The sequence below is a fragment of the Cucumis melo genome, chromosome 2 (assembly GCF_025177605.1).
Source record: "Cucumis melo cultivar AY chromosome 2, USDA_Cmelo_AY_1.0, whole genome shotgun sequence".
NCBI lineage: Eukaryota > Viridiplantae > Streptophyta > Magnoliopsida > Cucurbitales > Cucurbitaceae > Cucumis > Cucumis melo.
The window spans coordinates 13,096,568-13,123,253 of record NC_066858.1 but is presented as its reverse complement, the minus strand read 5'-3'; the positions used below and the strand labels follow the sequence as shown (position 1 = coordinate 13,123,253).

Here is a 26,686-nt window from a genome sequence, read left to right as displayed (position 1 = left end):
GAGAGAACAAGTTTAAAAAGAATATGAAGGATTCGAAAATGAAGAGTTTTTCTGTGAAAGGCTAATAAATGTTAAATGCTAATAAATGTGTATTGACCCTTTTCACCCACAAGCCCTAAATTCTACACATGGTCGCCACGTGGCCTTAATCCCCTAATTTTATAACTGAAATCACATTCATTAATTACATGATAAGTGTAAACGATCATGTAGTTATGTCAAAGGATCTTTGGGTACGTCTAAACAATATTCAAACAACATGTAAACGAACTTTTCTGTTTACAGAAGGTTTTCCAAAGGAAGATGATGAGATGGAAAAGGAAAAGTTTGTTCCATTGTACTTTGCTAACAGGTTAATAAATGCCCATTGGTTATTTACAACACGCGTATTGACCTTTTTCACACACATACTCTAAACTCTACACATGGTTCCCACGTGGCCTTAACCCTTTATAGGTTTACTTGATGGTAATATATGTTAAAAGATCGTGTAGTTATGTCAAATGATCTTTGAGTACATCTAAACGATATTATCATTATATATAAGCTATAAATGATTAGGTTGTTAGTCATAAACGATCATGTAGTGTTGTATAAACGATGATTTATGCAAGTAAACGATTTGTTAAAAAATGAAAACGATCTTCAAGACAACATGTCAACAACACGGGTATTGGCCTTTTGTAGTTATCGTAAACGATTGTTGTTCATTTAGGTAGACGATGTAGTAATTTGATCTAAACGAACATTTAATAACAACCAAATGATAATGCTAATTATTTTAAACGATTGTTTACAAAATCTAAGCGATAACGTTAATTATGTTAAACGATCATTTTACAAACTTTAAGTGATGATATTATACAAGTTAACGATCTCGTGGTTAATACAAAACTATCAAGTGTAAATTTTTAAAAAGAATAAAATAGAGAAATGTTGGAAAGTTCTTATACATTTATTGTAAACGTTATTACATGTAAATATTGTTGAACATATAAAATATACATTCATAAAATGTAAATGTTCATGCACAGACTCTGGATCCGATAGCTTTAAAACTTTATATGCTTTTGAAGCATAAACACAGGGCATTTCAAAATGTAGATGTTCATGGACAAAATGTGTTTATACATCGTACCACAAAAAAAACTTTACTCGTTATTTATCAAACCCACGTTCCATCTGTTTCAATCTGGTTCTGGAAGCTTGTAACACTTAATATATATATATATATATATATATATATATATATATATATATATATATATATATAAGATATACAATCCTTCTTACTCCACCTTCAATTCATTTTCATTGGGCTCTGGAAGCTTGTAACCAATTGAAAAGTGTTTACAGTCATTTTGACCAGGTCCAAGGTTTTCTGGAGGAGAAAGAGGATTCAGGGTTAGGAAGTACATAAGAGCTTACCATAGTCTTTTATAGACATTTTTTGAATCACCATCATAGTTTCCTTTGTCAAACCTACCGTCAATTTCTTTCTATTTGCATCTTGCTCATTTTTTCCTTATTCTTTTGGATCTTGTTGTTTGTGGTTCAAATAGCAGCATCTTGAAGCACATTTTAAGAGGGGAAAATGTTCAAGATGAAAACTTTGGAAACCCTAAATCTAATGGTTTGAAAAGAATATGAAGGATCCGAGAATGAAAAGTTTTTCTGTGAAAGGCTAATAAATGGAAATTTTGATTATTAACAACACGCAAACTCTTCCCATGGTCTCCACGTGGCTTTAAACGATTGTGTTGCTAATAATTCATATCGTCGCTATGATAGACATAAATGATCTCGTAGTTAATCTAAAACTATTATATTTAAAAAGTATAAAATAGAGAAATGTTTTAAATAAAGGCTAATAAATGCAAATTGATTAGGTACAACACGAAAAAAATACCAAACTCTTCACATGGTCTCCATTTGCCTTAATCTTATAGGTGAAATGACTTTATCTAACTGCACGATAAAGGTAAACGATCGATTAAGAACATGCAATAATCTAGACTTTACTGTCATCTAAATGATATATGATTTAAATATAAACGATCGTGCATTTATGTTTGTCATAAATGGTGTAACGCTCCGAAATTTTTTTAAGGTAAAATTTTTTCTCGTTTTATTTAAAGTGCAATAAGGATATAATATTGATTTTATTATTATTATTAATATTTATTTTATTGTTATAATATTAATAATATAGTTTTTATTATTAATTAATATTATAGAAATATTGTTATTTCTAAAACAATAAAATAAATTATTATTTATTTAATATTAATATTATTAATATATTATATTTATTACTTTATTATTATTATTATTATTATTATTTAATATATATATATATATTATTTAATTTAATTTATTAATATTATAAATTTATTTAGAATTATATATATATATATATATATATATATATATATATATATTAAATTTTTTTAAAAGAAAAACCCTACCGCGCGCCGCTACCCCCCCCCCCCCCCCCCTCGAAATTTCTTTTCTCTCCCGCAGCCGCCGCCAACCATTTCCTCTTCCTCCATCCTTCGCCCGACCACCACAGCCCATCTCTTCCCTCATTCTCTTCTCCTCCGTCCGTGTCCGCCTTCATCTCTTCCTCCGTCGTCGTCTCCGTCTCCGAAAAACGAGCAGCCGCCGCGTCTATCCGTTCGGGTGTCCTCTCGGTTTCGTTTCGCCCGACGCCGCCGCACTTCTCCGACCTTTTTCCTCTCTTCCGCCTTCGTCTCCGCCACCAAATCTCTCATCCACTCCGTCTCCATCTCCTGTATCACTTTCCAGTGTCGTTCTCGCCGCCGCCGTCGCTCGCCGGGGGAAAATCGATCACCGTGGCTGCCGTTTTCATCAACCCGACCCGGTTCCAAGCTGACCCGACCCGAACCCGTTTCCAGTCCGAGCCACACAGATCCGGGTGAGCCGAGTTGAACAAGCCGAGCCGCGAGCCGTACCCGAGCCGCCATCCTTGTCCGAGCCGAGCCCTAAGCCGAGCGAGCCGCGAGCCGAGCCGCGAGCCGAGTAAGCCGAGCCGCGAGCCGAGTGAGCCGAGCTGCGAGCCGAGTTGAGCCAAGCCGAGGCCAAGCCGAGCCGAGCCACAAGCCGAGCCGAGCCGAGACCAAGCCGAGCCGAGCCGAGGTGGAGCCGAGCCGAGCCGAGCCGAGCGCCTTCAAGCCGAGCCGAGCTCCTTGTTTCACCAAGCCACCTAAGCCTTCCTTCCTCCGCTCCGGGTCACGGTGAGTCTTCGGTAAGGATTGTTTTCGATGAATTCTCTAATGTTGCTACATCCGATTAGAGTTTGAATATTGGAATAAGATATGGCCCTACTTTTCTCCCTTGAAGGTAGTACAGAGTTGACGCTTAAGTTCTCGGGTTCCGCGGCAGGCCTGGTTGGAGATAGCTTCCTTTCCTTGGGTAAGTCAACGGACATCGCTTCTGACCTTTTAAGACAACTGCTACTGAAATCATCAACTAAAACTTTCGTGTTTCGTTTAGGTGGATCTGTTGAGCGTGGATTCGACCTAGGGGCATAACCGAGTTTCAGGTAAGGGTTTTCCTACTACTGGACCCCGAGTCCAGGTTAAAACCGTAGTAATCCACAGGGGATTACACGTTAGTGACTGTGCTGAATATCTGTATGCGTGTTGACTGTTAAGTACTGATATTATATTTTGTCTGATAAAATTATACTGAGACTGCTATTTGTGGATTGAAATTATATGTTGATGGACCTTAAAGTTATGGTTTAGTATGTATTAAACACTGTTCTGGATGTGGTTCATGGAGTTTGGACGGGGAAGGACAGTGAGTCCGGTTTTGGTTGGTTAGTCGATTGGACCTAGGGTTTCCCTATTGGTGTGCGAATCGGTAATGCATAAAGCAACTGAGGGTGTAGATGTTAAACCTATACTATCTGACTGGCAAAGTCTATGGCGGGACTGTAATATGAATGCCGTTGAGATGTGACTGATGTAGACAGTTTGGTAAGGGCTGAGGGGTAACGGTTAGCTTCATCTATGGGGTAGTGTGCCTTACGGATACGTGCATCCTTCGGGAGCACTAGACTGATACGTGCATCCTTCGGGAGCACTAGACTGATACGTGCATCCTTCGGGAGCACTAGACTGATACGTGCATCCTTCGGGAGCACTAGACTGATACGTGCATCCTTCGGGAGCACTAGACTGATATGTGTATCCTTCGGGAGCACTAGACTGATATGTGCATCCTTCGGGAGCACTAGACTGATATGTGCGTTCTACGGAACCACTAGACTGTTATGTAGGGTACCCCCGAATAGGAAGTTAACTGTTGTTCCCTAACGGGCCCAGTAGTGGGTCCCTTACTGGGTATGTTTATACTCACCCTTTCTCTTCTTTAACTTTTCAGGTAGGGGTACAGCGAGGGGCAGACCGACGAGAGGCAGGAAGGATGCGTGAAGGCCATATGGACGCGTCTGATTTTCTTTCGCTTCCGCTATGTATTTTGTCAAGATATTTTGACTGTGATTTTGGACTGATGACTTGACATTTTATTTTGTGATTTTCTTTTTGAATTATTTAAAATAGGGCCCGAAACTGTCTTTTGTAAGGTTTATACTGTTTTAATGAATCGTATCTGGTCCGTTTTAAATTTTACGTTGAATGGTCGAGTTTTGGTATTTGGTAGTGACTTCAGCTTAGTCCGGAAAAGTTGGGTCGTTACAGTTGGTATCAGAGCCTAAGTTTTAGGTTCTGTAGACTGACTTATAATGTGAGTCTGTGTTTTGTGTCCTTATGGCTGAAACGATCCTTGCCGCTCGTCAGGTACGCTCTCATGAAAGTATATGTATAACTCTACATGCTTTACCTTACCTAAGTTAAACTGCAAATTCAATTACCAATTTATGACTAAAGGAATCGTTGGTGGTTGTTAGGGAAATGCCACCAAGGAGAGGTGCACGAAGGGGTGGCCGAGGAGGCCGAGGAAGGGGAGCAGGACGCGTTCAGCCTGAGGTGCAGCCTGTAGCCCAAGCCCCTGACCCGGCTGCGCCAGTTACTCATGCGGACCTAGCCGCCATGGAGCAGAGGTTTAGAGATATGATTATGCAGATGCGGGAGCAGCAGAAGCCTGCCTCGCCAACTCCGGCGCCAGCTCCAGCGCCAGTTCCTGCTCTAGCTCCGGCTCCGGTACCAGTTGCACCCCAGTTTGTGCCGGATCAGTTGTCAGCAGAGGCTAAGCACCTGAGGGATTTCAGGAAGTATAATCCCACGACGTTTGATGGGTCTTTGGAGGACCCCACCAGAGCTCAGATGTGGCTATCGTCCTTGGAGACCATATTCCGTTACATGAAATGCCCTGAGGATCAGAAGGTTCAGTGTGCTGTTTTTATGTTGACTGACAGAGGTACTGCATGGTGGGAGACTACAGAGAGGATGCTAGGTGGTGATGTGAGTCAGATCACGTGGCAGCAGTTCAAGGAGAGTTTCTATGCGAAATTCTTCTCTGCCAGTTTGAGAGATGCCAAGCGGCAGGAGTTTCTGAACCTAGAGCAGGGTGACATGACAGTGGAGCAGTATGATGCGGAATTTGACATGTTATCCCGCTTCGCTCCCGAGATGATAGCGACTGAGGCGGCCAGAGCTGACAAGTTTGTTAGAGGCCTCAGACTGGACATTCAGGGTTTGGTCCGAGCTTTCAGACCCGCTACTCATGCCGATGCACTGCGCCTGGCAGTGGATCTCAGTTTACAGGAGAGGGCCAACTCGTCTAAGACCGCTGGTAGAGGTTCGACGTCGGGACAGAAGAGGAAGGCTGAGCAGCAGCCTGTTCCAGTGCCACAGCGGAATTTCAGACCAGGTGGTGAGTTTCGCAGCTTCCAGCAGAAACCTTTTGAGGCAGGGGAGGCTGCCAGAGGAAAGCCGTTGTGTACCACTTGTGGGAAGCACCATCTGGGCCGTTGCTTATTCGGGACCAGGACCTGCTTTAAGTGCAGGCAAGAGGGTCATACAGCTGATAGATGCCCGTTGAGAGTCACGGGGATCGCGCAGAATCAGAGAGCAGGTGCTCCACATCAGGGTAGAGTCTTTGCTACCAACAGGGCTGAGGCTGAGAAGGCAGGCACAGTAGTGACAGGTACGCTTCCAGTGTTGGGGCATTACGCCTTAGTTTTGTTTGATTCGGGTTCGTCACATTCTTTTATCTCTTCCGCATTTGTGTCGCATGCCCGCTTAGAGGTAGAGCCCTTACACCATGTTCTGTCAGTATCTACTCCTTCCGGGGATTGTATGTTGTCGAAGGAAAAGGTGAAGGCATGTCAGATTGAGATAGCGGGCCATGTGATTGAGGTAACGCTGATAGTTCTGGATATGCTGGACTTTGATGTAATCCTGGGTATGGATTGGCTGGCCGCTAACCACGCCAGCATAGATTGTTCACGTAAGGAGGTAACGTTTAACCCTCCCTCGTTGGCCAGTTTTAAATTTAAGGGAGGAGGGTCAAAGTCGTTGCCTCAGGTAATCTCAGCCATCAGGGCCAGTAAACTGCTCAGTCAGGGTACTTGGGGTATCTTAGCGAGTGTGGTGGATACTAGAGAGGCGGATGTATCCCTGTCGTCAGAACCAGTAGTGAGGGACTATCCGGACATTTTTCCTGAGGAACTTCCAGGGTTACCTCCGCACAGGGAGGTTGAGTTTGCCATAGAGTTGGAGCCGGGCACGGTTCCTATATCCAGAGCCCCTTACAGAATGGCCCCCGCAGAACTGAAAGAACTGAAGGTACAGTTGCAGGAATTGCTTGATAAGGGATTCATTCGACCGAGCGTGTCACCTTGGGGTGCGCCAGTCTTATTCGTTAAGAAGAAGGACGGATCGATGCGTCTGTGCATTGACTATAGGGAGTTGAACAAAGTAACAGTAAAGAACAGATATCCCTTACCCAGGATAGACGATCTATTTGACCAGTTACAGGGAGCCAAAGTGTTCTCTAAGATTGATCTTCGGTCGGGGTACCATCAGCTGAGAATTAAGGATGAGGATGTACCGAAGACAGCATTTCGCTCCAGATATGGACACTACGAGTTTATTGTGATGTCTTTTGGTTTGACGAATGCTCCGGCAGTGTTTATGGACTTGATGAACAGAGTGTTTAGGGAGTTTCTAGACACTTTTGTGATTGTGTTTATCGACGATATCTTGATATACTCCAAGACGGAGGCCGAACACGAGGAGCATTTACACATGGTTTTGCAAACACTTCGGGATAATAAATTATACGCAAAGTTCTCGAAGTGTGAGTTTTGGCTGAAGCAGGTGTCCTTTCTGGGCCACGTGGTTTCTAAGGCTGGAGTCTCTGTAGATCCAGCTAAGATAGAGGCAGTCACTGGTTGGACCCGACCTTCCACAGTCAGTGAGGTTCGTAGCTTTCTGGGTTTAGCAGGCTATTATCGACGGTTTGTGGAGAACTTTTCTCGTATAGCTACTCCTTTTACTCAGTTGACCAGAAAGGGAGCTCCTTTTGTTTGGAGCAAGGCATGTGAGGACAGTTTCCAGACCCTTAAACAGAAGTTAGTTACTTCACCGGTTCTTACGGTACCTAATGGTTCTGGCAATTTCGTGATTTATAGTGATGCTTCCAAGAAGGGTCTGGGTTGTGTTTTGATGCAGCAGGGTAAGGTGGTCGCTTATGCGTCTCGTCAGTTGAAGAGTCATGAGCAGAACTACCCTACACATGATCTAGAGTTGGCAGCAGTGGTTTTTGCTTTGAAGATATGAAGGCATTATTTATATGGTGAAAAGATACAGATATTCACAGATCATAAGAGCTTGAAATACTTCTTTACTCAGAAAGAATTGAATATGAGACAGCGAAGGTGGCTTGAGTTAGTGAAGGATTACGATTGTGAGATACTGTATCATCCAGGCAAGGCAAATGTGGTAGCTGATGCTCTTAGTAGGAAAGTATCACATTCAGCAGCACTTATTACCCGGCAGGCCCCATTGCATCGGGATCTCGAGCGAGCTGAGATTGCAGTGTCAGTGGGGGCAGTTACTACGCAGTTAGCCCAGTTGACGGTACAGCCGACTTTGAGGCAGAGGATCATTGATGCTCAGAGTAACGATCCTTATCTGATTGAGAAACGTGGCCTAGCAGAGGCAGGGCAAACGGCTGAGTTCTCGTTATCCTCTGATGGTGGACTGTTGTTTGAGAGACGCCTCTGTGTTCCGTCAGATAGTGCGATTAAGACAGAATTATTATCTGAGGCGCACAGTTCCCCATTTTCCATGCACCCAGGTAGTACGAAGATGTATCAGGACCTGAAGCGAGTTTATTGGTGGCGTAACATGAAGAGAGAAGTAGCAGAATTTGTTAGTAAATGCTTGGTGTGTCAGCAGGTTAAAGCACCAAGGCAAAAACCAGCGGGTTTATTACAACCCTTGAGCATACCGGAATGGAAGTGGGAGAACGTGTCCATGGATTTCATTACAGGGCTACCGAGAACTCTGAGGGGTTTTACAGTGATTTGGGTTGTGGTGGACAGACTTACTAAATCAGCGCACTTCGTTCTGGGTAAATCCACCTATACTGCTAGTAAGTGGGCACAGTTGTACATGTCTGAGATAGTGAGATTACATGGAGTGCCAGTGTCGATTGTTTCTGATAGAGATGCCTGTTTCACTTCCAAATTTTGGAAGGGTTTGCAGACTGCTATGGGCACGAGGTTGGACTTTAGTACGGCTTTCCATCCACAGACTGACGGTCAGACTGAGCGTCTGAACCAGGTGTTAGAGGATATGTTGCGAGCGTGTGCATTGGAATTTCCAGGTAGCTGGGACTCCCACTTACATTTGATGGAATTTGCTTATAATAACAGTTATCAGGCTACTATTGGCATGGCACCGTTTGAGGCCCTGTACGGCAAATGTTGTAGGTCCCCGGTTTGCTGGGATGAGGTAGGTGAACAGAGATTGATGGGTCCTGAGTTAGTTCAGTCTACTAACGAAGCGGTACAGAAGATTAGATCACGCATGCATACCGCTCAGAGTAGGCAGAAGAGTTATGCAGATGTGAGGCGGAAGGACCTTGAGTTTGAGGTAGGGGATAAAGTATTCTTAAAGGTAGCGCCTATGAGAGGTGTCGTGCGTTTTGAAAGGAGGGGAAAGTTGAGTGCCCGTTTTGTTGGGCCATTTGAGATCCTGGAGCGGATTGGCCCTGTAGCTTATCGCTTGGCGTTGCCTCCATCACTCTCGGCAGTCCATGATGTGTTTCACGTTTCTATGTTGAGGAAATACGTGCCAGATCCATCCCATGTAGTGGATTACGAGCCACTAGAGATTGATGAGAACTTGAGCTATGTTGAACAACCTGTTGAGGTGCTTGCTAGAGAGGTGAAGACGTTGAGAAATAAAGAAATTCCCCTGGTTAAAGTATTATGGCGGAATCACCGGGTAGAAGAATCTACATGGGAGCGTGAAGACGACATGAGATCCCGTTATCCCGAACTGTTCGAGGAATAAAACTTTCGAGGACGAAAGTTTCCTAAGGAGGGAAGAATGTAACGCTCCGAAATTTTTTTAAGGTAAAATTTTTTCTCGTTTTATTTAAAGTGCAATAAGGATATAATATTGATTTTATTATTATTATTAATATTTATTTTATTGTTATAATATTAATAATATAGTTTTTATTATTAATTAATATTATAGAAATATTGTTATTTCTAAAACAATAAAATAAATTATTATTTATTTAATATTAATATTATTAATATATTATATTTATTACTTTATTATTATTATTATTATTATTATTTAATATATATATATATTATTATTTAATTTAATTTATTAATATTATAAATTTATTTAGAATTATATATATATATATATATATATATATATATTAAATTTTTTTTAAAAGAAAAACCCTACCGCGCGCCGCTACCCCCCCCCCTCGAAATTTCTTTTCTCTCCCGCAGCCGCCGCCAACCATTTCCTCTTCCTCCATCCTTCGCCCGACCACCACAGCCCATCTCTTCCCTCATTCTCTTCTCCTCCGTCCGTGTCCGCCTTCATCTCTTCCTCCGTCGTCGTCTCCGTCTCCGAAAAACGAGCAGCCGCCGCGTCTATCCGTTCGGGTGTCCTCTCGGTTTCGTTTCGCCCGACGCCGCCGCACTTCTCCGGCCTTTTTCCTCTCTTCCGCCTTCGTCTCCGCCACCAAATCTCTCCTCCACTCCGTCTCCATCTCCTGTATCACTTTCCAGTGTCGTTCGTCGCCGCCGCCGTCGCTCGCCGGGGGAAAATCGATCACCGTGGCTGCCGTTTTCATCAACCCGACCCGGTTCCAAGCTGACCCGACCCGAACCCGTTTCCAGTCCGAGCCACACAGATCCGGGTGAGCCGAGTTGAACAAGCCGAGCCGCGAGCCGTACCCGAGCCGCCATCCTTGTCCGAGCCGAGCCCTAAGCCGAGCGAGCCGCGAGCCGAGCCGCAAGCCGGGCCGCGAGCCGAGTAAGCCGAGCCGCGAGCCGAGTAAGCCGAGCCGCGAGCCGAGTGAGCCGAGCCGCGAGCCGAGTTGAGCCGAGCCGAGGCCAAGCCGAGCCGAGCCACAAGCCGAGCCGAGCCGAGCCGAGCCGAGGTGGAGCCGAGCCGAGCCGAGCCGAGCGCCTTCAAGCCGAGCCGAGCTCCTTGTTTCACCAAGCCACCTAAGCCTTCCTTCCTCCGCTCCGGGTCACGGTGAGTCTTCGGTAAGGATTGTTTTCGATGAATTCTCTAATGTTGCTACATCCGATTAGAGTTTGAATATTGGAATAAGATATGGCCCTACTTTTCTCCCTTGAAGGTAGTACAGAGTTGACGCTTAAGTTCTCGGGTTCCGCGGCAGGCCTGGTTGGAGATAGCTTCCTTTCCTTGGGTAAGTCAACGGACATCGCTTCTGACCTTTTAAGACAACTGCTACTGAAATCATCAACTAAAACTTTCGTGTTTCGTTTAGGTGGATCTGTTGAGCGTGGATTCGACCTAGGGGCATAACCGAGTTTCAGGTAAGGGTTTTCCTACTACTGGACCCCGAGTCCAGGTTAAAACCGTAGTAATCCACAGGGGATTACACGTTAGTGACTGTGCTGAATATCTGTATGCGTGTTGACTGTTAAGTACTGATATTATATTTTGTCTGATAAAATTATACTGAGACTGCTATTTATGGATTGAAATTATATGTTGATGGACCTTAAAGTTATGGTTTAGTATGTATTAAACACTGTTCTGGATGTGGTTCATGGAGTTTGGACGGGGAAGGACAGTGAGTCCGGTTTTGGTTGGTTAGTCGATTGGACCTAGGGTTTCCCTATTGGTGTGCGAATCGGTAATGCATAAAGCAACTGAGGGTGTAGATGTTAAACCTATACTATCTGACTGACAAAGTCTATGGCGGGACTGTAATATGAATGCCGTTGAGATGTGACTGATGTAGACAGTTTGGTAAGGGCTGAGGGGTAACGGTTAGCTTCATCTATGGGGTAGTGTGCCTTACGGATATGTGCATCCTTCGGGAGCACTAGACTGATACGTGCATCCTTCGGGAGCACTAGACTGATACGTGCATCCTTCGGGAGCACTAGACTGATACGTGCATCCTTCGGGAGCACTAGACTGATACGTGCATCCTTCGGGAGCACTAGACTGATATGTGCATCCTTCGGGAGCACTAGACTGATATGTGCGTTCTACGGAACCACTAGACTGATATGTGCGTTCTACGGAACCACTAGACTGTTATGTAGGGTACCCCCGAATAGGAAGTTAACTGTTGTTCCCTAACGGGCCCAGTAGTGGGTCCCTTACTGGGTATGTTTATACTCACCCTTTCTCTTCTTTAACTTTTCAGGTAGGGGTACAGCGAGGGGCAGACCGACGAGAGGCAGGAAGGATGCGTGAAGGCCATATGGACGCGTCTGATTTTCTTTCGCTTCCGCTATGTATTTTGTCAAGATATTTTGACTGTGATTTTGGACTGATGACTTGACATTTTATTTTGTGATTTTCTTTTTGAATTATTTAAAATAGGGCCCGAAACTGTCTTTTGTAAGGTTTATACTGTTTTAATGAATCGTATCTGGTCCGTTTTAAATTTTACGTTGAATGGTCGAGTTTTGGTATTTGGTAGTGACTTCAGCTTAGTCCGGAAAAGTTGGGTCGTTACAAATGGTCATGTGGTGTTCTATAAACGAATGAAACAATCGTGTTTTAAACCTACACGATCGTGGTAGTAAATCTAAATGATGCTTCTAAACGTTTTACATAATGGAAATATTTGTTGAATGATCCTGTATTTATGTTAAAATGATATTTGAGTAGGTCTAAAAGATGTTATCATTAATTAGAAACGATCATGTGGTATTCTATAAACGAATGTTTATGCAAGTAAACGTTCTGATAATAAAATCCGAACGTTCTAAACGAATATTTATATGATTTTTTTAAACCGTGTAAATGATCATGTTCTTAGAGTTACACGATGGGTGCTAGTAAATATAAACGATCTTTTCATACCTTTTACATAATGGAATTATATGTTAAATGATCGTACATTTATGTTAAAACAATATTAGAGTAGGTCTAAATAATTTTATCATTAAATTTAAACGATCATTATATAACGTGTGAACGATTGGTCTGTTAATCATAAACGATCATATTGTATTCTATAAACTAATGTCTATACAACTAAATGATCTGATCTAAACAAATGTTTATATTTTTTTAATTATAAACGATTGTTTTACAATACGTTGCCACATGTTACTGTTTAACAAGTGCAATACAGAGAAATATCCAAATGGTGTACAATTTCTTGAGTTGTTGAATCTCACTCTTCATCTCCTCAGCCTTAAATTGCTCTCTAGTTCCGGTGTATCCAGGGTCGGATTTTCTTCTTCAGCTTGTTTGGGTGGAGTCGTGCACCAAACATCGAGGATATTTTCCTTTGTGCATTCGCTCCTCTTCCAATTTGGGCCGAAAGAGTATTTGGAATTTAGAAAGTTGTTAAGAGCATACCATAGTCTTTTACAGACATTTTCTGAAGCATCTTGCACATCGTTTCCTTTTTCTCCTTGATCTTATCGTTCTTTGTCCAATAACAACATCTAATTGTTTTCATAGAATGAGGAAAAGTTTGAGAGAAAAATTTTGAATCGCAAATTTGAGAAATTTAAGATCTAATGGTTTATGAGAAGAGTTTTAAAGAAAGATGAAAATGAAGGGACGGAAAAGGAAGCGTCTTCTTTCGTTGTACTCGCTGACAGGTTAACAAATGGGAATTGATTATTGACAATATGCGTATTGACCATTTTTACCCACGAACCCTAAAACTGTACACAGAGTTGCCATGTGACCATAATAACTGAAATCACATTTTTTAATTACACAATAAGTGTAAACGATCGATTAAGATCATGTAATAATCTAGACGGTACTGTAATCAAAACAATATCTGATTTAAATGCAAACGATCGTTTTGATAAACCTACATGATCATGCTAGTCTATCTAAATGATCTGATTATACGTTTTACATGATGGTAATATATGTTAAACGATCGTGTACTTATTCCAAACGATCTTTGAGTACGTTAAACGATCTTGTTATTACAAAAAAACTATAAACGATTAGGCTGCCAGTCTCAAAAAATCTCGTAGTACTTTATGAACGATTATTTATGTGACTAAACGATTTGATAATAAACCCAAACGATCTTCAAAATTAAAAATTTGATGTAGCAATCGATTAATAACAACCAAACGATAAAGTTAATTATTTTAAATGATTGTTACAATATTCTAGCGATAATGTTAATTTTTTCAAACGCCTGTTTGAAAACATCTAATCCTTAACGTTAATTATATTAAATGATAGTTTTACAACATCTAAGCAATGATGTTATACAATTTAAATGATCTCGTAGTTAATGCAAAACGATTAAATGTAAATGTTTAACAAGTATAAAATAGAGAAGTTCAGAAAAGTTCTTGTACATTGATTGTAAATGTTTTTGCATGTAAATATTATCTGCCTTCCTTGAACCAACTTTCCATTTGTATATAAATGTTACAGAACAAAATATGTGCATACATCGCACCATCCAAGAAAGTTTACTTGTTATTTGTCAAACCTACATTCCACCAGGAACGCAAGAGTTTCGACTCCGTTTTAATTCTTTTTTAACCCATTTCCATCTGGCTCTGGAAGCTTATAGCCCATTAAAAAAGCTATTCAATCATTTCGATCAAGACCAACATTTTCTGGAGGAGAAAGAGGATTTAGGCTCAGGAAGTACGTAAGAGATTACCATAGTCTTTTATAGACATTTTCGAACCTACCTTCCATTCCTTTTCATCTGCATCTTGCATGCTTTTTCCATCTTCGTTTTGATGATGTTGTTCTTGGTTGAAATAGCAGCATCTTGAAGCACATTTTAAGAGAGAAAAATATTCGATAGAAAAACGTTGGAAACCCTAAACCTAATGGTTTGACAGCATGAGTTTAAAAAGAAGATGAAGGATCTGAAATGAAGAGTTTTTCTAAGAAAGGCTAATAAATGAGAATTAATTGATTATTCCACTATAAAAAATTTGACCTTTAATGTCGGTTGGAAAAAATAAAGACGGAGGTTTAATGTCGGTTTTAAAAACACGAATGTTTAATGTCGGTTTTAAAAACATGGATGTTTAATGTCGGTTTAAAACCGACATTAAAGAGGAGGGATTAATGTCGGTTTAAAACCGACATTGAAGCTAATCTTTATTTTTTATTTTTATAAAATTAATGTTTTCCTTTTAAGTTAGGGTTTGCGTTGCTTTTCTTTAACCTATTAGCAGCCGCCTCTGTTCTTTCCTTCAATATCTCTCGTCTCACATCTCTTCTTCCATCTCTACGTCTCGTATCTCTACGATCTACGATCTCCCCACATCTATTCTTCCATATTTTCCTTTTAATCATCCATGCTTTTCTCGCATCGCTTTTCGGTACATCTCTTCTTCCATCTCTACAAAAGTAGTTTTCATTTTTTTTTCTTTATGGTTTTCTTTGTGTACTGATCTTACAAGGCGTTTTGATGGTAGAATGGTGTGAGATTTTATTATTATTATTATTATATGTTTACTTCTAAGTGGCTGGATGTTAAACATGGATGATTCTGTTGTTCGATGTTTTTATGTTGATTTTCGTTGATTCTGAGAGTGGATATATGGCACACAAATCCAATCCTTCAATTACCCACCAAAATTTCTCTCCCACTTTCTTCGATGGCTAATTTTCCCAAACCTCACTTATTGTATATTTTTTTTCCTTTCAATTCCACCAGTCGTGTTTCAGAACCACCTTGTTGTTTTGATTCTTTTGTAGCCTCTTCATTCTTCCAATGGCAATATCTAAAGGGAAATACATTAAGTTACAGGGTAAGAAATGGTCCACATTCCAGCTTTTGAAGATGATCATGGCCCTCGTTTTGACACTTGAGTTTTTCATGCTTATTGCTCTTCGATTTTTCTCTCCTCCTGAAACTTCTCACCACTGCCTCCCTTCCGTCTGACATACAACATTTCAAAGGTAATTCGGTAATGCAATGGGTGTTATTCTTTAAGCTCGTTTGTTACGGGAATCAACTGCTTTTGATTTTGATTTTGCCAATATTGTTGTTGTAATGATGGGTTGGGGAAGAGAAGGGCACTACATTTTTGTTATCGCTGTTAATAAATCACTACTAAAAACTCAAAAGTTTTTAGAATAATGAAGGTGTATAAGAAATGTGCAATTGCTGTACAACCTGGTGCCTCTTAAGCCATTTGATCAGAAAGGAATAAGTGTAATTTTTATAACATTTTTTATGATTGAGATGCTATATACGTCTTCATTCTTTCTTTTTCTTCTCCTGGAAACACCACCTAATATCCCAACAAAAGGGCAAATGTACCTCTTTAGGATAGCATTGGAAACATGAAAATATAATGATCTACCAATAAGAAAAATAAAAAGTAAATACTAAACTAATTGTAGACATTTAGTAGAAAGGTAATATTCACATTTTGAAAATAAACTCAGCATTCCTCTCAAACTTAACTTGTATAATTGATTCTTAGCAAGCAGAGCAGAGCGTACAAGAGTCGACCACAACTTTTGAAGAATTAGCAAGAGTTCAGGTGAGCGACTAAACCTGGTAGCGTTGTGTGTGGTTGCAGATCTGGTAGCTCGCTACTTTCTTTCATTTTTTGGCTTTGTTTTGGCTTCTTCTTTGTTTCTAACCTAAAATAAAATGTTGATGATGATTTAATTTCCTTTTCACCTTCAACAATCACCTCCTCATATTCTCTGTAATGTGGCTTTTGTTATGTTTGTAGGAAATATAGACCACTCACTTCAAAGTTTAAAGAACCCATTTGAAATCAAGCTTCAAATTTCGTACAAGTGATAGTACCTGAGATCTCAACAAGAGGTAATTAGTTGGGCTTAATTTTAATGAAATTCTACCTATTTGGTGATTAAAAGAAGATTGCTTAGATTGTAGAAATTCTACCATAGTTTAATTAATAGATACAAAATTGGGTTCCTTGATTTAAGGGTTAGATGCCAAAATCTCTTCACCATTTAATTAGTAGATAATTGCTTCAGCTGAATTAGTAGGTAGATGGAGATTGAGTGATGTTGGCTAATTTGTGACTTTATTTGGCGAATGAATATGGATTTCAGATGGGTTCTTTACACAAATCTCTAAATTGGAAAACATTTGTTGCTAAATGCTTGAAGGTTCAATCACAAGCTTTTCCATAGTTCAGAAAACTCTCTTTTATGCTTTACTTTTGAAAAAATTAAAAAAAAAAACTTCATGAAAACTATGAGCGAAACATTAGGTAAGTATTATTCTTTTTAAACATGAGGTATTTTTTCTTTGTAAGTATTATTGCTTTTTTGCAAGTAAATTAGCTATTCCACCCTAAAGGAAATTTGTATAATTCCTTCAAGTACAAAAAAGGTTGAATGTTGCTACTTCTCATCTGATGGAAAATTACTTGCAGGTGGTGGGAGTGATAAAAAGGTTAAATATATTCTTATTAAGTGAGTTATCAAAATTATTAAATCTCTTACAGGTCAAACTTTTAATGTTCTTGCTTTTAAAGTGAGGTCTATACTTGATGAACACTCATAATGGATAACTGATGTTCGCTTTAGCCCAAGGACATTAAAGGATCGCAACACTTCAGGTGATGAGACTGTCAAGGTTTGGGACGTTGATAATGTAAGCGAGCCAATTCTTTTTATCAAATGGCCTTAATCCATTATATCTTGTATTCTTATAGTCTGACAACTGCCTGCAATATTCTATAAAACAAGAATTTTCTTTGTTAAGGTTTTAAGAATAATGACTCTTTCTACTTGGCTCTGAGATATTTTACAGCATGGCCAATCACTTCAGACTTTCACCCTAGTAAAGATGATCTCATTTGTGCTCTTCTGATATTAGTATCGAGATCAGGTACTGGAGCATTAAAAGTGTGGTAGTTGTGTTGGCATTTTTAAGGTATAAACTCAAACTCATGCTTTAATTCTGATTTCTTCATATTAAACTGCACCTGGTATTATTTATAAAACATCACCTCTGCATCGTAATGTACTAATATGTTTAACAACTAAATTAGGGTGGTGCAACAAAGTCCAAATAATGGAAGAATGCTTGTTGCAGCAGCAAAAAAAGTTGTTTCCATAATTGTTATAGAAACTCAAGTTTGTAGACATAAATTACAAGTTTGTTTATGTATAGTTTACTCTTTTGTGATTTGAGTTCCCTTATAAACTTGGAAAATCAAATTTGAGTTTCCTTATAAACTTGCTTGATATTAGATTTGCTCGTGATGTTGGATCTCAAGATGATGTGTTTTTTAGAGGGGCTGCTTGAGAATTAGGTACTAGTTTAGCTGCTTCTTTTCATTTTTCACCTAAATTCAAATGAAAATCTATGCCTTTTTTTAATGTTTTTGCGATTGTAGAACAAAGTGAAAGCAAGAGTATAATAGTTCTAGTAGTTGTGCCAATCATATCACTATTAATCTTCTTGGCTTCGAGCAACTTTTTTATCATTAGAAATGTAAGAAGAAGAGCTAAAGGTATGTAAAGATTTCCTCATCATTCTCTTGAATCATAAGGTTTTTGAGGTGCCGATTATGATAATTGAAGCTGCAATGAACAATTTCTAAATTTCTATTGATAGCCAGGCGATCCTTGTTGGGTGTTTTTAGGAATTTATTATCTAAAGGTGGCATGTTTCCCTTATCCATGTAATGCCATTTTTGCAATGCTCATTGGTGTTAATTTCAGCTCCTCTATCGTGTTCAATTGAAAGATTGTTTATCCATTTTGCCTCACTTAGAGCTCTACTTCAATTTCTTGATCCTGATAAGTCAAAGAGTAAGGATTGATGAAATGGCTACACCTGTTCATTTTCCCTTGGCAAATTTTTACTAAAATTTCTCCTTTATCTGTTTTTCCCTCCCCATTTAGAACAATCATACCCTACTTCCTATTAATCCAATGAGAAAGGGCTTTCTAGTTTGAACACACTTTATGAATGCATAAGTGGCAAGTAAATTCTTGATTACACAGTGTTTTTGTGTTCTAAAGATTAAATGATGCTTCAAATGGATTGTTGGTTGTTAATTGTGTATTTTGTGTTGATATTTTTGTTATGAAATGCAATGGTAGGAAAGGGGAAGACCTTTAATAACACTAGAGTGAAGCGGTCGATTAAGGTGCCCACGATTAGTAACAAGCTAGCAGATATGATGATTATTCATGGAGGAAATATGGTCAAAAGCCAATCAAGGGTTCTCCACACCCAAGGTATAAAAATATGATTGCTTTACTTTTCAGCTTATTGTGTTGATGTTGCTTATTTCTTTATAGATTGTTATTGGTTTTCATAATAATGTTATGTAAAAAAATGTTGATTATTCATTTGGTGGGCAATATTATGAGCTAATCAATTACAAGAGTTCATAGGTTGCCACATAAAATGGTTTTTTTTATTTGGAAAAAGGATTGTATATGATTGCATCTATGGAATATTTCTAATATTAGATTGAAGAGATTTAGGAAAGCCTGATGGATGAGGTAGACTGAAGAGAGTTATGTGGATTGGGGTGTGAATATAAAATCTTAAGAACTTTTCATCCTTCTCTGCAATTTTAGTACTTCAAACAGCTTTGTTATTCATATTAATGGTTTATTTGGATATTGTTTGTAGATAATTGAAGTGATATCAGGTTGAAAGCTAAGCGATTGTGCAGAAATGACCAAGCGACTGTTGAAAATTGAAGACTGAGAAGGCATTTAGGATTTTTACTTATTTAATTCTTGTATTAGAATCTTTTTTCATGTACTATTGTAGAATGTATATATAAACATAATATTAATATGAATTTCATTGATTTGTTGGCGTGTGAAAAACATATTTATCTACATTGACCCAATGTCGGTCTATAGGACAATAATGTAACAATTAAATAAAAATAAATTTGTAAAAATGAATCCAAAAACTAGGCTTTAATGTCGATTTTAAACCCAGAGTTTAACCGACATTAAAGGGCTTCAATAACACTATCAAAGATGTCGGTTGAAAACTGACAAACCGACATTAAAGAGGCCTTTAATTAAACCGACATTAAAGCCCAACAGACATTAAAGGGCTTCAATAACACCATCAAAGATGTCGGTTGAAAACTGACATTAAAGGCCTTTAATGTCGTTTTTAAACCGACATTAAAGAGGCCTTTAATGTCGTTTTTAAACTGACATTAAAGTCCAACCGACATTAAAGACCTTTAATAACGCTCACAAAGATGTCGGTTGCCAAGTGACATTAAAGGTCAAAATTCTTCTAATGTTAAAACGATATTTGATTAGGTCTAAACGATATTATCATTAAATGTAAACGAATATTATATAACGTTTGAACGATTGGTCTGTTAATCATAAGTGGTGAGGGAATAATGTTATACAAGTTAAACGATCTCGTAGTTAATCCAAAACGACTAAATGTAAATGCTTAGCAAGTATAAAACAAAGAAATTCTGAAAAGTTCTTATATACATTGATTGTAAACGTTATTACATGTTTCCATTGTATGTAAATTTTACAAAACATGTTCATGCACATAACGTGATGAAAATGGAAAAATGTTTAATGCAATTGTATCACCGTCAATCATTATTTTTGTAAAAATTTTTCCTCAACCACCTGCTTCGTAAGTTTTTATTAATTGCAATAAACATTTTTGTATTCTTTCCCTTCTCAAGAAACTCAAAGGCTTCAAAAAGGTCTTTGTCGATGTTTGTAATGCATGCATAACTTTAATGACTGGACACTGACGTTATTTTCCTTTGTGAATCTTGACATCTTCCAACTTGGGCCCGTAAAGGCTTTGAAATCTAGGAAGTTGTTAAGAGCATACCATAGTCTTTTGTAGACATTTTTGGAAGCAACTTGCACATCATTTCTTTTTTTTTTTTCTTGATCTTATCATTCTTTTTCCAAATAGCAGCATCTTGAATATCAGCTTTAGACCCTTATTTTGTCAGAATGAGTATAAGTTTGAGAGAAAAACTATGAGGCAAAAAGTTGAGAAACTCTAGATCTAATTATCTGTGAGAATGGTTTTAAAGGAAGATGAAGATGAATGGATGGAAAAGGAAGCGTGTTTTTGCTTTATACTTGCAGATAGGTTAATAAATGTGAATTGATTATTTACAACACACGTACTGACCATTTTCACCCACAAACATTAAACTCTAGACATGGTTGCCACTTAGCCTCTTTTCAATCTCATCTCACTTTCTTCCCTCATTTCAGAAACCAAAATTCTTCCATTGACAAATCAACAATGGAACGCCACATTCGCCATTTTCTCAATAAGCTTTCATTTGCTTCTATTGCCATTGCCACTCTCATCCTCATCTTCCTCTTCCTCCAAACCCCACAAACCTGCATTCCCCTAAATTCTCCTTCAAAACCCCATCACAAATTCCCTAAATCCTCCTGCGATTCCACTCATCGCGAGCTCGTCTCCATTGACAAGAAGAACAAGTGTCTTTGGTCATCCAACGACTGGAAGAAGAAGCTCTCCTCCTTCATTAATTTCTTCCAATCCATTTGAGATCTAGGCCTTCTCCATAACCACACCAAAGTTATCTGTGTTTCCACCGGCGCTGGCCATGAGGTCATGGCATTGTCTCATATGGGAGTTCACGATGTCACCGGTGTCGAGTTGATTGATTCGCCTCCTTTGGTGAGTCGTGCTGATCCTCATAATTTGCCTTTCTTTGATCATGTTTTTGATTTGGCGTTTACTGCTCATTTGGCTGAGGCATTGTTTCCGTCTCGATTTGTTTCTGAGATGGAGAGAGATGTTCGTCCTAATGGTGTTTGTGTGATTGTTGTTAAGGAATGTGGGGATTATAAAGTTAAGGAGATTGTAGGGTTGTTTATGAAATCACGATTTGTAAATTCGATCAATGTTACGTTAACATGATTGAAAATGACTCGGATTTTAATGAAAAGAACTTCTTGATACAACAATGTTTCGTTCGATTTCTTAATTTTTTTTTTGATATTGTGCGATATGAAATCCTAATTGTATAGAAGATGCAGGTTCAGAATTCCCTTTTAAATAATATGAAATACCAAAGGAAATCAACTTCTTTAGCTGGTCCTCTTCTTGTTCTCAGAAGGTTAGAACTTCACAGGCTCTCATCCCATTATCTACGTATATCCTTGAAATGCATTATGTAAAGCCTCTACCCTTCTCATTCTCGCCAAAACTTGGGAAAAGCTTTATGCTAAATCTAATTATAACTCTTCAGATGAAGGAATTATGTTGAAGATGTTTATTGTTTACAGTCATATGTTGAATTCCAAAGCTATGCTTTGTTTTTATGTCTACTTCATTATCAACTACTTTCAGAGAAATGGCTCTTCACGGGAGATAAATAGCTCTTCATTAGAGAATAATGAATAGGTATGCATCCTTGTATGCAAGATCTCTTCTATTAAAGCTTAGAGAGGATGGGATTTAATTTTTTACATTATAGTCGGCTCGTTGTGTAATCTTTTCTTGAATTTATGCCATTGTCAGTTTAGTAAAAATTAATGCTATCTTCTTCTGTGGTACATATCTTGGACAGTGGAAAAAAGATAGGATTGGAACATTTTAAGTCAGTGAAGCCTTGGGGTTTGGTGATGCTGGAAGTTTGTTTTTCCCCCATATTTATTGGTTCTGTTCAGAATGAATCAATGTTAATTTATCGAATAAATCTTTGTATAAACATTAAGCATAAATCTTTACATTATTGGCTACAGTGTGCATTTTGTAGAACTGTGTGGGGTTGATCAATACTTTGCAATGAAGGCAATGGATAAGGGTGTCATGCTCAACCGCAACAAGGTTTGTAATATTGCCTTTTTCTTGACTGCTTACTTGAATGGATCTGTTTTGTAGATTTTGTACTTTTGTCTTTTTGTACAATAGTGTTCTTTGAGCGTTCCGATATTATATATGATGTGTCTACCCTCACAAGAAAATCTAGTAGAATTGTATATGAAGAATGTAGCTTTCTTCTTTACTTCTTACTCAAACGTCTTTTTTCTTTTTTCATATGGGTATTGAAGTGACTTCTCCCTTCGATGGCGCATTTGATTTTTTGGAACTTTGTTATGACATTGGATTTTATTTTGAAAGAAACATGCTTTTATGCTTGATAAGTTAATAGCTTCAACATGAAAGTTATGACCAAATGTTGGCTGATGGAAAGAACCAAATAAAGCATGCCTTTGGGAATAAATGCGATATTCATAAAAAAAAAAAAAGAAACAATGACGAATTGGAGTTTTTGATATTAAGAATTGAAAATGATGAGGTAGTATTATGTTGATTTTTATAGCATATGCTCTATTATAAATATATGTGAAACTTTTTCAGTAGGCTACTTAATTTAGTATTTCGATGTAGCTTATTTTGATGACTAACGTACAAATAGTACAAAGGAAGCTTTTGAGAAAGTCGTTTTCATCAAAACTCAGAAGACTAATGCTCGAAGAGAGGGTAGTTACCTTTTCATATATTAGGTTTTAACTGTTTTTTTGTGAAGATTTGCATTCTAAATAGTGTTAGCTTCTCTTATTTGAGTCAATTTCAATGTTCTTTTAATTGCTGTAAAGAAATTTTTGAATGTTTCAGTAGTCAAATTAAATGGTTTATTTTGATATTGCTTGTACAGTGATTGAAGATATATCGGGTTGAAAGCGAAGCGATTGTGTAGATAGTCAGATTATTGTTGAAGGTTGAAGACTGAGAAGACGTTTAGAATTTCTTGTTAAAATCTTGTATTAGGATCTTGTTTCATGTACTGTGTAGAATGTATATATAAATATAATATTAAGATTCCATTTTGTGTATACAAATGTAAAAGACAAATATTATAGTTTTAAAAATAATTTAATTTTATTGATTTGTTGGAGTGAGGAAAATATTTATCTACATGAACTCAATGTCCGTTTATAAAAAATGGACATTAATGAACAATTTAATAAAAATAAAATTGAAAAAATGGGCCCAGAACAAGGCAAAAATATCGTTTTTAAACTGACATTAAAGAGGCCTTTAATGTTGGTCTAGAAACGACATTAAAGGCATCTTTAGTGTCGGTTTAAAAACGACATTAAAGATATTTTTAATGTCGGTTCTAAACCGACATTAAAGGTCAACCGACATTAAAGGTCTTCAATAACATCATCAAAGATGTCGGTTTATAACCGACATTGAAGACCTTTAATGTCAGTTTTCAACCGACATCTTTGATAGTGTTATTGAAGCCCTTTAATGTCGGTTGGGCTTTAATGTTGGTTTTAAACCGACATCTTTGATAGTGTTATTGAAACCCTTTAATGTCGATTGGGCTATGATGTCGTTTTAAAACCGACATTAAAGAGGCCAATAATGTCAGTTTAAAACCGACATTAAAGGCTTGTTTTTATCCATTTTTAGAAATTTATATTTATTTAATTGTTGTATTATTGTCCATTTTTTATAAACCAACATTGAATCCATATAGATAAATATTTTTTTTTCGCTCCAACAAATTAATAAAATTAATATTATTTTAGAAACTATAATATTTATCTTTTACATTTGTATACACAAAATGAAAATTTAATATTGTGTTTATATATACATTCTACAATAGTACATGAAACAAGATCCTAATACAAGACTTAAATAAGAAATCCTAAACGCCTTCTCAGTCTTCAACCTTCAACGATCGCCTGACTATCTACACAATCGCTTAGCTTTCAATCTGATGACTTCAATCATTGAGTAAAAAAGTAGTCAGGCGATTGACGAGAATGTTAACTATAGATCGAGTATCTACACAATCTACACAATCGCTTAGCTTTATGTATAGTTAACTTAAATAAGAAATATGTATAGTTTTACACAAGCAATATCAAAATAAACCATTTAAGCAGTAGCAAACAAACATGTCAAGCATAGTAGTAAGCAGTTCTATAGCTTGTGGGGACTCATAGGAGAAAGAAAGGGTCCCCTGAAAAGGGAGGAATTAACAGCCAAAATCATTAACTTTCGATTACACCACATATACTACACACAGGCCCTTCATGTTGTTTCTTCTGATACACTACTTTGTATTAGCAACATCACTTAAATGACAAAGACGCAAAAAAATATGGAATGTAAACAAACCCAGGCTGTTCATCAAGTTTCCTTAAACTCACTAGAAATAATAAATAAATAACAAATATACCTATTAACAAGAAAATTCAAACCCTCAAGCTGATAGTCTCGAAGCTTGCCTCTCTTCAACCACTCAGACTGTTCATCAAGTTTCCTTAAACTCACTAGAAATAAGAAAAATTATAATATTAAACAATGTTAACTATACATCGAGTAAAAAAGATTGACGAGAATTCTAAGTTTTAGCCTCAACGCATAGGCTTCCTTTGGGCCAAAATACAATGAGGCTTAAAGCATCTACCCCTCTTATAATAACTAGGAAACTAGTATTCACTTACCTCATTCTTCATAAGAAATATAAAGGTTTGAGTTGTAACAATTTGAATTATTACGATATCCTTCTAAAATTTTTGTTCAGCCAGAAGTTAGTGTTGGTAATTTTTTTACTCTTTTTTTAGAAACTAACAATATCTTTTTTATACACTCTTATATACCATTATGTTTTTTTCATAAGAAAGGAATTCATTGTAAAATTTGGAAGGATAGAAAGGAAATATTAATTGACCATTTGAAACTAATGGTTAATTAATATGTTAGGCTTTCATTATTGGTGAAATAGATTAATGGTTAATGAAGATTTATTGGTGGAAAGAAACTAATGGATAATCAGTATTTCCTTTATATTCAGCTTCCTGATGATAATAACATCAATAAATCTTCACTCATTCAAAACTATCCATACTCATTTTATTGTATATTATTTTCTCAGTAATAAAATGGACAAAATGAAAAAGTCGACCGTAAAACTATCATAATTTTTTAGGCTCTTTGGTAACTTTTATGCCATAGTTTTATGTGGCCACTGATTATACTTGTCTCAATGAAAGCTGATTGTTCATAAAACATTTTTTTTATAGAAAAAGGTAACAAGATACTACAATTTGGTTTCTAATGCTCCATAACTATGACTTTGTAATTCTATCTACAAATAAACTATTACTATTTCCATAAATACAGTATTCAATGTAGTACACAAAATTCAATTGTCAAAAAAAATTTCATGGCATCAAGTTTCCACGGACCTTTACTCTTTTTCCGCTGAAGATCAACTGATTTCCCTTGCACAGATATTGCAGCTTCACGAGCCTGCTCAAATAATTATGAATCAAGAAAAAGTGTATCAACCAGCTTTAATCATACAAACATGATTGGAGAAATTGAGCACAACGATTGAACAAAATAGCCAATACAAAGATGTCTATCTTAGTTTCATCTCTCTTTTTAGTGAAGGAAATACACATAACAAAAGGAGCCAAAAACAAAAAACGGAAGACTAACAAACTGTAAACCAAAAACGAAACAAAAAATGGTGGTCGGAGTGGGGGGTGGGGGGGCTCCATTTCAGAAGGATGATTGATAAAGAATGCATGATATTTATTTGAAAAATAAATTTGTTAGTCGAAACATGACAAAAAAAGTGACAGAAAGCAAATGGATTCTTTTGAAGTGTAAGATATTATATTTAAGAACATTTAGTGAAAATATGAGCAACTAAACTTCAAATTTGAATAAGTGTGTCAAGACATTATAAGTAGGTGTTTAGCCTAATTACACGATACTAAAATTTGATAATATCAACACTGCTGGACATCATATCATACGATAGTTCACCAAAATACCTCATCAACTAACGTTTTTAAAATTTCCATCTTTAACTTTCCTCCATGATATCATCGGCTACATCGTCCCCACCGTCGCCGTTGTCATCGAGCCATCGTTCCACCGACGCACAATCCATCTTATGGCAGAGTTTCTAATCAAGAGCCTGACATGCACATGAGCAGTAATTAACTACACCACAAACGGAACACCGATGGAACTCATGTCGTCTCGT

General features: G+C 37.7%; 1 pseudogene; it reads left to right on the top strand.

The window, feature by feature from the left end:
* Window positions 1–20,925: 20,925 nt before the first annotated feature.
* LOC127148287 (uncharacterized) lies at window positions 20,926–22,539 on the top strand (annotated as a pseudogene).
* Window positions 22,540–26,686: the final 4,147 nt, after the last annotated feature.